The following is a 16,243-nucleotide window of genomic DNA, read 5'->3' as shown; positions in this document are numbered from 1 at the left end:
CAGGCAGATCTCTGTGAGTTCAAGGCTAGTCTGGGCTACAGAGTGAGTTCCGGAACAGGCTCCAAAGCTACACAAAGAAATCCTGTCTTGAAAAAACAAAAACAAAAAATAAACAAAAAGAAAGAATGAAAGAAAAGAAAAGGGAAAGAAAAGGAAGGAAGAAAATAAGAATGTCTGCCCTTAGGGGATGTAACTTGGTAGGGGCTTGTCTGGTGTGCTCTAAGCCCTGGGTTAGAGCACTGCATAAAGCTGGGTGTGGGGTTGCACACCAGTAACCCCAGCACCCAGGAAGCAGAGACAGAAGGATCAGCAGAGGCAAAAGGATAAAAACCTCAAGGTCATTTGAAGCTACATATTCTTTTGATGCCAGCCTGGAGTAGCATGAGTAACACTGGTCTTACTATTGATAATAATTAATAATGATAATTTCTTTTAAATTTCTGTAAAAAATGGTCAAGACTTGAAAAAGCACCTTTCAAGATGGAAATTCAAAGTTCATGTTGACATAAATATATATAAGAAATATATTTATTTCAAAGTATAATATATAGAAGTGTGCATATAATTAAAATGGACATGAAAATCAAAATCAGCATATTGAAACCAATGTCTTGTCTTTAGATCCCAGTGCAATATCTCCATCAGAGAGGATTAGTAATGGTATAGTTGAAACTCATTAGTGTTGAGAGAAAATATAGATGAATTCTATCAAGCAGCTAGAATTATTTAAGAAAATAACGGAGCTACATATTTCTTTGACCCAGAAATTTACTTCTAAATACTTGCTCTCTTGAAAAAAAATACAGTCATATGCGACACACCATGTTAGCCTTTGGTTCCCATAAGATTGCACTGACCAGGGCTGGAGAGCTGGTTGAGGAGGAAGAATATGTGCCATTCTAGCAGAGGACCCAGTTAGTTTCTTGGATCTACGCTGGGCTGCTCACAACTATTGTAACTCTCGTTCAAGGATCTGACACCCTCTTTTGACCTCCGTGAACACCTGTACTTCTTTGCACACACACAGACACACAAGCATACACATGATTAGAAAAGTAAAATCTTTTTTTAGGCTGTTAATACCCAGCGACACCATAGCCATCTGGCTTGTGTAAGTACTCCTTCTGATGTTCACGTAATGACAAAATCACGCAATGGTACAGTTCTCAGATCATATCTCTGTTGTTAAGCAACGCATGACTGTGCACATAGAAGCAGTATTTGTAAGTCACACCTCAGAGCCACCCAAAAGCCAATTAACAGAAAAGAGAATAAGCAGATTGTGGTATAATCATGCAATGTAATATTCTCAAGTACTCAATATGAAGCAATTATTGTTTCCTACAGCAATGTGGTTACATCTAACAAAAATGATGTTGGAAGAAACCAAGTACAGGGGCGAGGGAGAAGAGTTGGAATATAAAAGGATACCTAACTTCAACCTGTATTTTCCTCATTTTCACCACCACCCAACTTTATTATTTTAACTTTTAAAAAGAAACCAAATATAAAATATCATAGATTATGACATTTCACTTATATTATTGAAAAAGGGCTACCAGGCGGTGGTGGTGCATGCCTTTAAACCCAGCACTTAGGAGGCAGAGGCAAGTGGATCTTTGTGAGTTTGAGGCCAGCCTGGTTCACATAGCTAGTGCCAGAACAGGCACCAAAGCTACAGAGAAACCCTGTCTCAAAAAATCAGAGAGAGAGAGAGAGAGAGAGAGAGAGAGAGAGAGAGAGAGAGAGAGAGAGAATCTTCAGAACTTCAGAGATAAATCTCTAAGGGCAGTTAAAGTATGATTGCCACATGAAGGGTGTAGTTCACTGGTAGAGCATACATGCCTAGTGTATGGAAATCTTTGTATCCAGTCCCTCAGAAATAAAAGAAAAAGTAAAGTAAGTTGATAAAATATAAATACTGAGCAGAGACAGATAGAGCTGTGGGGACTGGAGATGTGTTCATTTGGTAGAGTGAACCACAAATTCAAGGTCATCTTCAGCTACATGGCATGTCTGAAGTTAGCCTGGGTTCCATGATCCCTCTCCCTCCCTCCCTCTCTCTCTCTCTCTCTCTCTCTCTCTCTCTCTCTTTCTCTGTCTCTCTCTCTCTCTCTCTCTCTTTCTCTCTCTCCTGTGTGTGTGTGTGTGTGTGTGTGTGTGAGAGAGAGAGAGAGAGAGAGAGAGAGAGAGAGAGAGAAAGAGAGAGAGAGAGAAAGCACTATGGGTTTCACTACAAATGGTAGTGAGCCACCATGTGGTTTTGAACTCAGGACCTGTGGAAGAGCAACTAGTACTCTTAACCTCTGAACCATCTCTCCAGTCCCTAAAATAACATTTCTAATGAAGGTAGACTCTTGGGTGAGGTTTTCCTTTTTTATATTTTTATTTTATGTACGTGGATGTTTTGCCTACATGCATGTCTGTGTGCTATGTGCATGTCTAGTGCATACAGAGGCTGGAAGATGTGTTAGGTCTCCTGGAACTGGGTTTGCCAACAGTTGTGAGCTACCCTGTGAGTACTGGGAATTGAACCCTGATCTTCCCAGAGCAGCAGCGCTCTTAGCATCTGCCCAACCCCCTACACTCCACTCCCTTTTAGATTAAAAACATTTCACAAGCGTAATTTTAGGAGTGCTTGACAAATGTTGCTATTAACTGACAACTTTGTAAACATTTAATATCAGCAACAAAAAAGCACTTACTCTTTTAATACAGGCAAAGTGTCTTTGTAACAAACAGTAGCAACACAGTAACAGATTTGAGAGCCAGGTTCAACTTCAGCACTCATATGGCAGCTCACAGTGTCTGTAACTCTGGTTCCAGGGGACCTGACACCCTCACACAGACATCATGCAGGCAAAACCCCAAAGTACATTAAATAAATAGATCTTTAAAAAAAGAAAAGCATGGTGATGAGGTGAAGCAGCAGGATCAGCATGTAGGGAAACAAGAGACTTGAGAGTATCGTAGTCAGGAGACTACACATGTTGCAAGGGAGAGATGATGAGACATGTCTAGAGAGGTATCATGGGGATTCTCATGTGGGTTATGTTGAGAAAGGAGGCAGCAAGACCAGTTAGGGAGCTATTAGTATGTAAAGAGTGAGGTGGAGTAGGAAGGGATGGGTTACAGCAGTATAGTCCACAGGCCTTAGGCATTAGATCAGTGGGGGATCATGACATTGACTGAGATGCTAAGTCCAGGTAAAGGGAACTCATCAGAGTTGAGTTTAAAGATAGGAGCTGCAAGGATCCAGGACAGGGTAAGAACAGAGGGCTTGCTTAGTACGAGAGGCACTGGGTTCACCCCGGCACTGGAGGAGGAAGAAAGGAAGTAAGGAGGAACAGAAGCAGTGCAGAGCAGAAGGGTGGAAGTTTTTCTGTTGTCGTTGTTGTTTGTTTTCTTTTGGTTTTCATTTCAGGATTTCTCTATGTAGCCCTGGCTGTCCGAGAACTCACTCTGTAGATCAGGCTGGCCCTGAGCTCAGAGATCCGCCTGCCTCTGCTTCCCAAGTGCTGGGAACAAGGGCGTGTACCACCCCTACCTTGCACTGGTTTCTACCTTCAGCGCTGGAAGGAAGAGGAGGAAGAGGCCAGAGTGCAAGAAAGAGGGAAATTCACATTTCATTTGATTTTTGGCTGAGGATATTGCTCAGTTGGTAGGATGCTTACCTAGCATGAATGAAGCCCTGGGTTCCATCTCAACTTCTTTGTAAAACTGGGCATGGAGGGGCATGCTTGTAATCCCAGCACTTAGGATAAGAAACTAAAGGCCATCCTTGTCTACATAGTGATTTTTTTAAAATCTGATTTTTTTTTTTGTCTGTCTTTCCGTTTACAGCGAGCATTCCGGAAGAGCTGCATCCGCTCTGCATTTACTTTCTTCCTCATATTTCCATGTCCTCTGAGCTCCTTTCGACATGGCTTCTGTCCCTACCACTGCCTTGCCTTTGCTCATTCTAGAGTCTCCAATCACCTGCTGGGCACCAAAATACACCATAAGCGTTTGAGTATTTAAAGTGCCAACCACCCACTCCGTTTCTGATGGTGATTCCTGTTTAAAACCCCTTCCCCTCAAACTCAGCAATAGTGCCATCCTCCCGTTTTCAGCTCATCACTGCAACATCCCGCTTCAGCTGTAGACTCCCTTCTAATCCAACCCCTCTTGTTACCTTCACTCAAACGTTCTAGTGCTCAAGGTTGTACTGGAGGAGGCACTAGAGGTCAAGTCAGTACATGCCCAGTTGAATCCCCCTTTCTCTAGCTTTCTTCTAGTGGAAAGATGAAACACTCAATCCTTTACTCTGAAGTTAGGGAGAGCCATGGGCCTCAGTTCAGGACCACAGGCTGTATGCAGACAGAAACTTCAGGAGTTTTCTTTTTCCCATTAAGAATACCTGACAGGTCTGGGAATGTGGCTCAGTGGCAGAGTGCTTGCCCAGCGTATGAATGGCCTAAGCTCAATACTCCGCATTGCGGAAAACAAACAAACAAATAAATAAGGCATCTGGCAAAGGGAAGGCTTGAGTGTCATCATTCTGCCCTTTTATTACTAGAGCACACATACAGAATTGGAAGGGTACTTGTGATCTTTCAAGACTAAGGGGGATGCAAAGGTGGTGTAGGAGAAAGATGAAGGTGGTTGCTGGCATCGTTCATCCATGCCAAAGTGAGCTGCTTGCAACCAGTCTCCTTAATGCATAGCTAAATAAACTGTGTTTGTTTTTAGTCAAATTACAGTTCTCACTTAGAGAAGTTTGCGCTCTTAGATACACCCCCACACACACACCTTTCCATTATGGTAGAGGGAGATCTTAACCACCATCTTGACTTTAATCGCCAATCACCAACCACGTGGAGTTAGAAAACTCATATCTGGGGCTGGGCAGTGATGGTGCATGCTTTTAACCCCAGCACTCAGGTGGCAGATACAGGCAAATCTCTGTGAGTTTGAGGCCAGCAAAATTTACAGAGCTAGTTTCGTGACATGCAGGGCTACACAGAGATACCTTGTCTCGAAAAACCAAACAACAAACAAAATAAGTTGAAGAAAACCCACATCTCCAGCCAGACCTCTTAGTTTAGGACCCTTGTATCCACCTGCCTTCTAGAGTCTCCACTCAGACTACTGTCTCCAAGACATTTTAACTGTGCACATGTTCTTAAGCCTTCCAGTTTGAAATAGCTACGAATTTTTTTTAAAAGTATGACAAACACCTTAAAGAATAAATGTACCAGAGTTGTTCTAGACAAAATGGACAAAATGCAAAGTTAATACTCTCTGTCTGATATTTATCTATCTGTAAATTTGTTCTAAACCTTTCCGTGTAAACTCACTCATCTAACAATGGAAGCAGAGATCCATTGTCTCATGAAGGCAGAAGTGTCTGGTTTGGAAAATATGACTGGACAATAATTACTGCTGAAGATTCATATTGGGATGTGAGATCTGTAGACAATTCTGCCTGCCATCAGGACCCTCTGCCCTGTCTTAATGACTGCCATCTGTGTGGGTGCTGCATACTGACACATTTCAGGTAAGGTTTCTCTTCCTCTATTCCTCTTTTGACTCTGTTTCACTGATGATACATCTTTGAATATTTCCGTTTAAAGCATAAAGATGTTGTCTAATCTTTTACTGGTTGAATAAACCAGTCTAGGTTCATGCATCAATGATAGCAATCCGCTATTATTAAACCTCTAAAAAGCTGTGGAGTGTTCTCTCCCTCTCTCTCTCTCTCTCTCTCTCTCTCTCTCTCTCTCTCTCTCTCTCTCTGTGTGTGTGTGTGTGTGTGTGTGTGTGTGTGTGTGTGTGTGTGAACATCAACAGGAGTAACTAAGGTCCTCGAGGCCTACCTTTATTCTTCATGGTGGTCAGAAGTCCAAGTTGTCCAAGGGAATGAATACTCTCTAGACCAGGGGCACCGGACTGACAGGTCAGCAGTTGCCTTTGATTCTACTTCAAAGCTGGAGCGAGACAGGGCGAGGCAACCACAGCTGCAGTGTGAGCAGGTCCCTCCGCTGCCATCGTTCAACAGGTGCTCCTGCTCCTGGGAGTTCAAGGAGCCTACCTGAAGTCTCAGTGAAGCAGGCCTAGCTGTGGCTCTTCAAAGGGATGAAGACTTTTCTTTGAATTTTTGGAACTTATATTTCTTAGACTTGAGTAATAGATAATTAAACCACATAATTAGAGTAACACTTAAACTGGAAAAACAGGTTCATAGTAAATCCGTCTGATTCATGGTACGCACACAGGCCAGCTTCTCAGGCAGAAGTCAGTCACCCCGGTAAGCAGGTGTCCCACTGTAAGTGCCCAAGCTGTGGCTGTCAACCTAGTTGACAAAGAAACCCTAAATATGAATTACTACATTAAAGGAAAGGAGGGTGATAATGTTTCTTCTCTGTAGAGGTGTCTGGAAATTATGAATGTTCTCTTGTGGGAATTTGAGGAGGCCCCTCCATCCATCCATGTTTTCTTTCTTCTTTTCCTGCAGCTGCCATACATTGTCCATCACTAACTCTACATTCCTTTCTTTGTTACCTTTCTGTGGTGCTAGAGACCCAGCCCAGGGCCTTCTTTTCGCCAGACACTCTGGGCCCAGGGCCTTCCTTCCGCCAGACATGCTGGGCTACAGCACTCCAGCCTCTGGAGAGCTGCAGGGAAAGGGAAGCTATGTGTGTTACTTCTCCCTGTTGCTGAGGCACTTAGCTTGAAGCAAACCTCCCTAGTAGTTTGGCTAATAGGATGTGGGTGCAACTGATGTAAGCGATTTTCATGTCTGGTCTGTAAAAGCTCCACGGGCAATCTTCCAGCCTCATTTTCACTACAGCCTAGGAGACTTCATAATCCAGGATGTCAGAGATTCACCTGAAGACGATCTGGTACCACAGTGAGAATTAATTTTGTTCATTTGTTTGTTTTCAAGACAGGATTTTTTTGTGTAGCCCTGCCTGTCCTGGAACTGGCTCTGTAGACCAGACTGGCCCCAAACTCACAGAGATCTGCCTGCCTCTGCCTCCTGAGTGCTGGGACTAAAGGTGTGCACCACTGATACCCAGCTGAGAATTAAATTTTTGCAGCACCAACTCAGTGAAATTTTGGGGGCTTGTCAATTGTAGCAGATTGTGTTTACCATAACGAATACACAGTTCACAGTAGCAACAGAAGCAGATAAGACCAGTTGTCTATGGGAAAATCTGGATGTTTGTAGAACAATTTTGGGACAGTAAACATCCACAAAGAAAATGTTAGTGTTACATCTTTCTGTAATACAAACAACAGCAACAACAAATATGTATATATGCATATTTTTCATCTGTTGCATATTGATAGGGACATATTTGAAGAAATGTGCTGTTAGTTTTCCAATATGTGAACATCATAGACTATATAAAAACTAATATGGCTATAAAGTCTCTAGGCAATAGAATTTTTGCGATATTTATTTATTTTTATGAGTTTGACAATTTGCCTTCATGTTTGTCTGTGCACTATATGCGTACAGTGTTCTTGGAGGCCAGAAGAGAGCATTGCGTCCCTTGGAACTGGAGTTACACATTGTTGTGTTGCCACATGGGTGCTGGGAACCAAACAGAGGTCCTCTACAAGAACAGCCATTACTGCACACGGAGTCATCTCTCCAGTCCCTAGATGATCAAATCAGTGGTGGCACACGCCTTTAATCCCAGCACTCAGGAGGCAGAGGCAGGCGGATCTCTGTGAGTTTGAGGCCAGCCTGGTCTACAAGAGTTAGTTCCAGGACAGGCCCTAAAGTTACAGAGAAACCCTGTCTCAAAAACAATAGCAATAACAAAAAAAATCTTATGAAACAACTGTTGTACACATGATCTTTGAGCATTGCTTTATTTGTGTTCAGATATAGCCAACTCAAGATAGAGAACGTTTTTAGCAGCCAGGGAGAATCCATTCATATCTTTTCAATCAGCACCCACCTCCTTCCAGACAACCACTCTTCTGAGTTATAGTATGGTCAATTAATTCTGTATATTTTTAACATTTATGATGAATTTAGGTAATATTTACTCTTTTGGGGTCTCTTTCACACCACAGTGTGCAAAACGATGTTAGTACAATATTGTTGTAATCTGTTGTATGATGCTCCAGTGTCTGAACTTATCAGTTAATGACTCATTGTCCACTCAGTAGACTTCTAGGCCATTCACGATTCGCGGCTGTTATAAGAAAAGCTGAAGAATAAGGCTATGAAAATGTGTGTATTTGTCGTTGTTGTTTTGTTTTGTGGTCAAGCTTTGTTAAGGAGATTCTTTCCTGGTTCATTTTTTTCCAGGCTGTTCTGGCACGCTTCTAATGGCATCAGGATCTACTGGATCAGGGACAACAGTGTGCACACTGGGTAGTATTTTCCACATCCTGTGCCCAGCTCAGGATTATTGCCCCTGCTCTGAAGGACACCAGTTCTGGCCGCTGTGCCATAGTGTTCTATTTCAGATTTTCTCTAAGCAAGGCACTTGGCGAGAATAGCCAGCTGTGCTTTGCCCTGTCTGATCATCTTCAGAGTCAGCTTGGCCTTCAGTGCACACTGTCTGCTTTTCATAAAAAGTTGCCGCTATAGTTGATCGATGCCAAAGACTTTTTTTTATCACCTTCGTGGCCATCATTTTTCTGCTTAAGTGCAAGATGACTCCCAACTGAGGGCAACGACCAGCATGGCCTGAGAGTGAGAAAGCCTGCATACATCTTTTGTAGCTATATGCCCTCAGTTTTTGAAGCTGCCTAGCTATTGGTAGAAATCCTAAGCACAGGATAGGCATATGTTTAGCATCTTGCTGGCTTTCTCCTTGAAATCTGAGATTTTTTTTTCTAATTCTGTGAAGATCACTGGAATTTTACAAGTGTTTGGAATCTTGTCACAATTTTAATTCTATCAACCATGTTCATGAATGACCCACTCATGAGTCATTCTAATGTCTTCTTTTTTTTTCTTTTTCTTTCTTTTTTTTTTTATTTTGTTTTATTTTGTTTCGTTTTGTTTTTCAAGACAGGGTTTCTCTAGCTTTGGAGCCTGTCCTGGAACTAGCTCTTGTAGACCAGGCTGGCCTCAAACTCACAGAGATCCACCTGCCTCTGCCTCTGCCTCCCAAGTGCTGGGATTAAAGGTATGTGCCACCACCACCACCCAGCTCCTTCTTCACATTTTGTTAGAGACGGGTACTTGTGTAATCATGGCTAGCCTTTTGATCACTCCCTATATAGCCGAGGATGACCTGGGCTTCTTAATCCAGCCTCAGCCCAGTCATGTGTTGGAACTGTAACTGCGTGCTACCATGCCCAGGTCTACAAAGTCCCAGCAGACTGTCATGACTACACAGAGAAGACTTCAGAGTTCTGCAAGGAGTAGTCTTCCTTCTATTCCTTGGAAATAGTTTTTCACTTGACATTCTAACTTAGGGGTTTACAGTATAGCTCAGAGGCAGAGAGCTTGTTCAATATATACAAGGCCATGGTCATCCAAGTCCCAGCACCTAAATATATTGAGATCATAAGGAATGACCTTTATACCCAAAGTTTTTTTGTTTGTTTGTTTGTTTGTTTGTTTTTCTTACTGGGATTCCTTCAACTGTGAATGACTGGCCTGTGGCTCAGTGGGTAAAAGTGATCGCCATGCAGGCTTGATGACCTGGATTCAGTTTGCAGAACCCACAGCAGAAGGAAAGGGCTGACACCCAAGGCTGTTCTCTGAACCCCACATGCAAACACATCATACGTATACAATAATAAATCATTTTTTTAATCTATCAAGACAATCAGAAGGAAGACAAGTTTGAGACATGATCACAGCCAAGATGAACCTAAAAACACATCACAACTGAATAATGTTTCTGTGCTGGCTAGTTTTATGCCAGCTTGGCACAAGCTACAGTTATCGAAGAGGAGAAAACCCCAGCTGAGAAGATGCATTTATAACACTGGGCTGTAGGCAACCCTGTAAGGCATTTTCTTAATTAGTGACACCATTGTAGGTGGTGTCATCCCTTTGCTGGTGGTGCTGGGTTCTATAAGAAAGCAGACTGAGCAAGCCAGGCGGAGTAAGTCAGTAAGCAGCACCCCTCCTAGCCTCTGCATCAACTTCTGCCTCCAGGTTCCTGCCCTGAGTTCCTGTCCTTAACTCCTTTAATGATAAACGGTGCTGTTAAGTGAAAACAACCCTTTCCTCTCCGAGTGTTTTGGTTGTGGTGTTCCGTCACAGCAATAATAATCCTAACTAAGTGTCTTTAATGGGACTTTGGATTTTCAGTCAAATAATTTTTTTGAATAAATTCTTTTCTTTTTTCTTTTTAGATATATGTTTATGAGGGATGAGTGCTAAATTACAGGCCTATCTCTCCCCACATCATCATCATCATCATCATCATTATTTGTTTTTTTCAAGACAGGGTTTCTCTGTGTAGCTTTAGAGCCTGTCTTGGAACTTGCTCTGTAGACCAGGCTGGTCTCGAACTCACAGTGATTCGCCTGCCTCTACCTTCTGAGTGCTGAGATTAAAGGCGTGCACCACTTCCTGGCTTCCACCACATTTTTCTGACAGCCTTTCTCACTGAACTTGGAGCTCACTGATTGGGCAGACTGGCTAGCCAGGGACCTACAGGGATCATACCAGTGCTGAAAATACAGATGTGCACTGGCCAGCTTCTCATAGGGTGCTGGGGACCAAATTCAGGTCCTCATGTTCGTGTGACAAGCATTTTACTATCTAAGGCATCTCCCAAATCCTCTGAACAAGCTCATGTTTCCAGGGCATCCCCAGTTCAGCTCCACTGGAGTACTGGAGTGCACAGCCTGTCAGGAGGCCAGGCCCAGGAGGAGCCCAGTGCCCAGGAAGAGACTGGTGCCCGGGAGGAGCCTGCTGCCCAGGAGCCACTTAGGTTCTCTGGTTCCCCCTGCCAACTTTCTGTTTAATGGAAGCATACATCACTCACTTTAAAGTCTTTTCTCCCCAACATAAATATTTAATGCTATACTTTTCTCTGAGAACACTACTTTAATGGCATTCCACACATTTTAGTAGTTGTGCTTTTACCTTAACTCAGTTAAAAATATTTTTTCTGGTCTTTCTTGACCCAGCTATTTAAAAGTGTTGTTTTATTAGCTTCCATTATTTGTAGGGGAGTTTTAAAATACTTTTTCTGTTATCTAATTTAATCCTTTTTGCATGAATTCATTCATTCTAGATTTATAAGCATTTGCTTTTTGTGTCAGTGTATAATATAATTTAGTAAATGTATAGTGTTGTCTTGATGAGAATGTGTTGTAAGTCAGGTTGATTGATATTCTCGGCTTTTCCTGATTTTGTTTGTTTGTTGTTGTGGTTTCCCAAGACAGGATTTCTCTCTGTAGCCCTGCCTATCCAGAAACTCAGTTTGTAGATCAGGTTGGCCTGGAACTCACAGAGATCTGCACGCCTCCTGCCTCCTGCCGCCCCCCCCCCCCCCAACCCCGCGCAAGTGCTGAGATTAAAGGTGTGCACAATCACTACCTGGCCTGGCCTGTGTTTCTGCTTTTTGTTTTTAAATATAGAATGCTTCATGAATTTTTGTGTCATCCTTGCACAGGGGCCATCTAATCTTCTCTGTATTGTCCCAATTTTAATATATGTGCTGTCAAAGCGAACACAACTTTACTGTTAAAAAATTATTCTGTCAATTATCAATAGCAGAGCTAAAATCACTAAGTCTTTGTATATTTCTCATTTAAATTTTGTTGTTTTGCTGGCTGTGGGAGCACATTCCTTTAATCTCAGCATTTGGGAGGCAGAAGCAGCAGATGTTTGAGTTGAAGGCCAGCTTGGTCTATATAGAGAGTTTCAGGTCAGCCAGTGATCCTGGGTAAGCTCTTGCCTAAAGTAATGACAACAGCAATAATAAAGCCTAAAGAAACGGTTCAACAGTTAAGAGCACTGGCTACTCTGGCAGTGGTGCTGGGAATGTTTCTTAGCACCCACGTGGTAGCTCACAGCCATCTGTCATTCTCACTCCAGGGGATCTAAAACCCTCTTTTGATCTCTGTGGGCACCAGATACAGACATGGTGCACAGACACAAATGCAGGCAAATAATCACACACATAAAAATAAATAAATACATCTAAAAACTAAAGCATAAGCTGAAACTTTGGACTGAAGAATGGAGTGACACATAGATATAAATCTGATTGGTATGCCTCTTTGGGCTTGGAGCTCCCATGAAATAACAGGGTGGAGATATAGACTAGGCAGTTGAACAGATACATCTGGTGTTCAAAGAAAGATGAGGACAAAGATATAAAACTGAGATATCAGCACACGTGTGAAGTTGCACACATAATTCCTTAGGAAAAGACGGTACAGGCAGAACATCTGGGCGAGATAATTGGCACTTGCCATCCCACTGCAGATAACTAAAGAGATTTAGAAATCAAGAAACTTCTTGTAATTTTGTAGGAATTAGAAGCAAGACTTAAGCTAGAACTGGGGCCCAGAGTGAGCCATTTGTAAGTAGGTTTTTCCTGTGTTTTATGCAGACCCTGTAGAGATAAATGAATCACTAAACTGCTTATAGAAGGCTTCCTAGGCTGCAGGAATGAAGGCTAGATTACGAGTGGCCCTCCAAGGATGGCGATCCACACCAGGTATTGCAGAATACATGGAGAACTGTTTTTAAAAACCAACAACAATAAAAACAGTAACAAATATTGGTGTGGAAGATACTGTAGCACTCTTACTATTGTTTGTTGGGAATGTAAAATTGTTTCACTGTGGTAAAGCACAGTTTGACACTCCCTCCCAAAGCTAATCACAGTGTGAGCACTTGGCCCGGCACATCCCTTCTAGGTATGCACCTAAAGGATCAAGAGCAAGGATTCAAACAGACACCTGTACATAAATGCTCACAGCATCATTATTTGAAGTAAACAAAAGGTCTCTCAGCAGGTAATTGAGTAAGTTATTTTAAAATTTTGAACTCTTTTGTAGTTCTGGGAATTTAAGTATTTTTCTCATAATTTCTTCCCCTTTCTTTCTTTAAGAAATCCCTAATAGATATTTCACCTCGAGGCTGCACCCTTACCTTTTCTTTCATGTTGATTTTCTTTTCTTTTTCTTAACATTTTGAAAGAGTTTCTTGTTGTTTTGTTTGTGTTGTTTTTGGTTTTTCAAGATAGGGTTTCTCTGTAGCTTTGGCGACTGTTCTGGAACTAGCTCTTGTAGACCAGGCTGGCCTTGAACTCACAGAGATCTTCCTGTCTCTGTCTCTGCCTCCCCAGTGCAGGGATTAAAGGCATGTGCCACCACTGCCCAGCGAGTTTCTTGTTTTTAATCTAAATTTTATCTCTGAAATTATAATTTCAATTCCTAAACATCCTACCTTAATCCTTGATTTCTTCATAATCTTTTTATTTTTTTATTTATTTTTGGTTTTTCGAGACAGGGTTTCTCTGTAGCTTCGGAGCCTGTCCTGGAACTCACTCTGTCACCCAGGCTGGCCTCGAACTCACAGAGCTCCGCCTGCCTCTGCCACCCGAGAGCTGGGATTAAATGCGTATGCCACCACTACGTGGCACTCTTTGTGACCTTTAGTCCCTCTTGTAAGACTGCGGTGTAAACCAAGAATGACTCAGTTGCTAAGAGCCCTGGCTGCTCTTCTAGAGGACCCAGGTTCAATTCCTAACACTGACATGGAGGCTCACATGTCACTCCAGTGCCAGAGGATCCAATGCCCCTCTCTGGCCTCTGTGGACACTTCACGCATGTGATGCACAGACATAGATGCAGACAAAATACTAATACACATAATTTTTTAAAAGCTTCAAACAATTTTAAAGACTGCTGCATGTCTGAGTATATTAGAGAATTTAAAATATTTTCCTTCTATTCATCGACTTACCTTCACCCATTCAAAAACACATACCTATGTCTCTTTCGTGTTACAAGCTTCTCAAAAAACTGGCATTTCTTAGCTGTCAATAAATATTTACAAATGTTGTAGCTGAAAAACCAAGCCTGAAGTCTGCACAAACGGAGGCCACCTACTGCTAGGCAGGTGTGGGCAGGTGGGGCCCCTGCGCATTAGAATGTGAAGTATTTGTCACAGCTTGTCACACCAGCTGCTCTGGTTCTCCACAACTAGTTTAATCGGTTTCTCTGCTCAACTCTCTGCCCCTGTTGTTAGCCAGTATTCAAAGGCCCAGGCACTATATTCTTTCCGTGTGGTGAAGAGACACGTGGAGAGGTCTGTCCCTGCCGCAGAGAGACTTCCAACCGCCCCCTTCCACTATTTTGCATATTGGTGTGAGTCCCTATCCTCCCCGATCTAGCCAGGCGGTTACCAGGCCTCTCTGGCAGGAATCTGCTGCCGCGTTTCCCACCGCATTGCAGTTTGCATGTCTTGTACCTCTTCTCTGAGTTCTCTTCCAGACATTCAACAGAGGAACTGGCTTACTGATGACCTGAGCCCATTTCCTTGTGTTAGGTTGGTACCTTTTTAATTCCCTCGTCAGGGTCACACTGGGGATGATAAACACCTGGGGACAGTCGTCTGCCTTTGACCGAAGGGAAAGATTAAGTTAAATCAAAGAATATTTGCTGTATGAAGATCCTTTTAGATGTACATTGTTTTAAATGTTCACAGGGGAAGCCGTATCGTGCACATGGAGAAAGTCTCTTGCCTTCCACCATGTGGGCCTTGAGGTCATCAGTTTTGGTGCTGAACACCTTTACCTGCGGAGTCATCTCACAGGCCCCTAGATGTATATTTTTTGAGAAAATAAACACCTCGCATTCTTCAAAAGGAACTGGCTGTTGAGACCACTCGGTAGCTTTGCTTCAGTAGGTGGCACCATTTCCCAGCTCAGCACTCCCGCATGGGAGACTGAGCTCTGCTAACCTTGTACTATTGAAATGAGTAGGTTTCGGTGTTTGCCATGATCAACATAAACACTAATCTCAAATCAGTTGAAATCTCCAAACCGGTTCAAGTTTCTGAAACATTAGCATAATGGTGACTTCTGCTGTGTAGGCCGGCCGGTCACTGAGAGAACACTTCCCAAGCCTGCATTAAGATCCTGGGGCTCCTGTGTTGGATCCCCAGCACCTCAAAACACATTACCAGCCACACTCAGTACTAGAGGCATTCAGATTCAAGCTGTTAAGTAGTTCTTAAATCTCTATTGAGGGGACTTGGGGAGAAGACTCTATGGTTAAGAGTGTGGACTAGTCTTGCAGAGAATCTGAATTCACTTTCCAGCACTCATGTGGGGTGGTTTCTAACAACCTGTTACTCCAGCTCCAGGGGCATCTGATGCCTCTGGCCTCATGAACACTGCACACACAATTTTTTTTTTAAATCCCCGTTTAGTAATTGTACATGGACAATTATCATTCACTATTATTTCTCTTTAATTCTATTGCCCCAAGTCAGTCAAGATGTTCTTTACATAATTAAATCAATTCTAAGGCAATAACTTTTAATGTTTTTAGAATATTTTGCCTGGCCTATAATTAATAATAAGAAAATGCATATGGGCATCTTTACTTCCTATTTTGAATTTAAAAAATTAACCAGTATGTAGATCACATGTGAAATTATAATCTTCACAGGGTTCATATAAACCTGACTAGTAAACACGAAATGTTAGAACTCTGAGGGCTTATGCCATGTATGAAGCCTTATTTTTCAATAATCAGAGCCTTACTTTCTTCTAGTGAGTAGAGGTGAAGACTTCAGAAATTGTGGGTTTCAAAACCAGCATTGCAGAGCAAGGAAAAGCACATAAAGCAATCTAATGTCAAAGCTCAGAGCGAAGCCTGTGTTGTTTTTCACTGACTTTAGGAAAAGCCACAGTGTCTAACAGACTAAGCCACCTCTGAGAAAGGTTTTCAGTCACCTGAGACTCTTCAGTCATGATTCTGGGCATTTGTCACCAATCATGGGGGCTCTGGTATTCTTTTTCGTCTTTTGACAACTTTGCTTAAAAACACTTTCCTGGAACCAGCTTTCCTTATCTGTGCAGAGAACTCAGCTTAATAACCACAAATGTCTGGGGATGCGCGAACTTTCAAATGCTTGTCTTCAGAGTTCCAGGCAGGTTTTTTTGTCTGAGGGATGGATAGAATGAGTGGGGAAGACAGGGCCTCACTGTGCAGTCCAGGCTGTCCTTGATCAGGTTGGGATCTTCTTGCCCCTGTCTCTTGACTACTGGGGTCACAAGTGTGTGCCACCACGTGCAAC

At 42.6% G+C, this 16,243-nt stretch overlaps 1 non-coding gene across 1 annotated transcript; it reads right to left on the bottom strand.

Annotated features, from left to right (window-relative positions):
- Window positions 1-11,549: 11,549 nt before the first annotated feature.
- Window positions 11,550-11,655, bottom strand: LOC125393796 (U6 spliceosomal RNA). Its single transcript, XR_007229954.3, has one exon. It is a non-coding gene; the product is annotated as a U6 spliceosomal RNA (small nuclear RNA).
- Between the last annotated feature and the right edge of the window lie 4,588 nt (window positions 11,656-16,243).

Source organism: Myodes glareolus, chromosome 4 (assembly GCF_982192425.1).
Source record: "Myodes glareolus chromosome 4, mMyoGla1.1, whole genome shotgun sequence".
Taxonomy (NCBI): domain Eukaryota; kingdom Metazoa; phylum Chordata; class Mammalia; order Rodentia; family Cricetidae; genus Myodes; species Myodes glareolus.
Note: the sequence above shows the minus strand (reverse complement) of the source record. Positions and strands in the feature narration are given on the sequence as shown.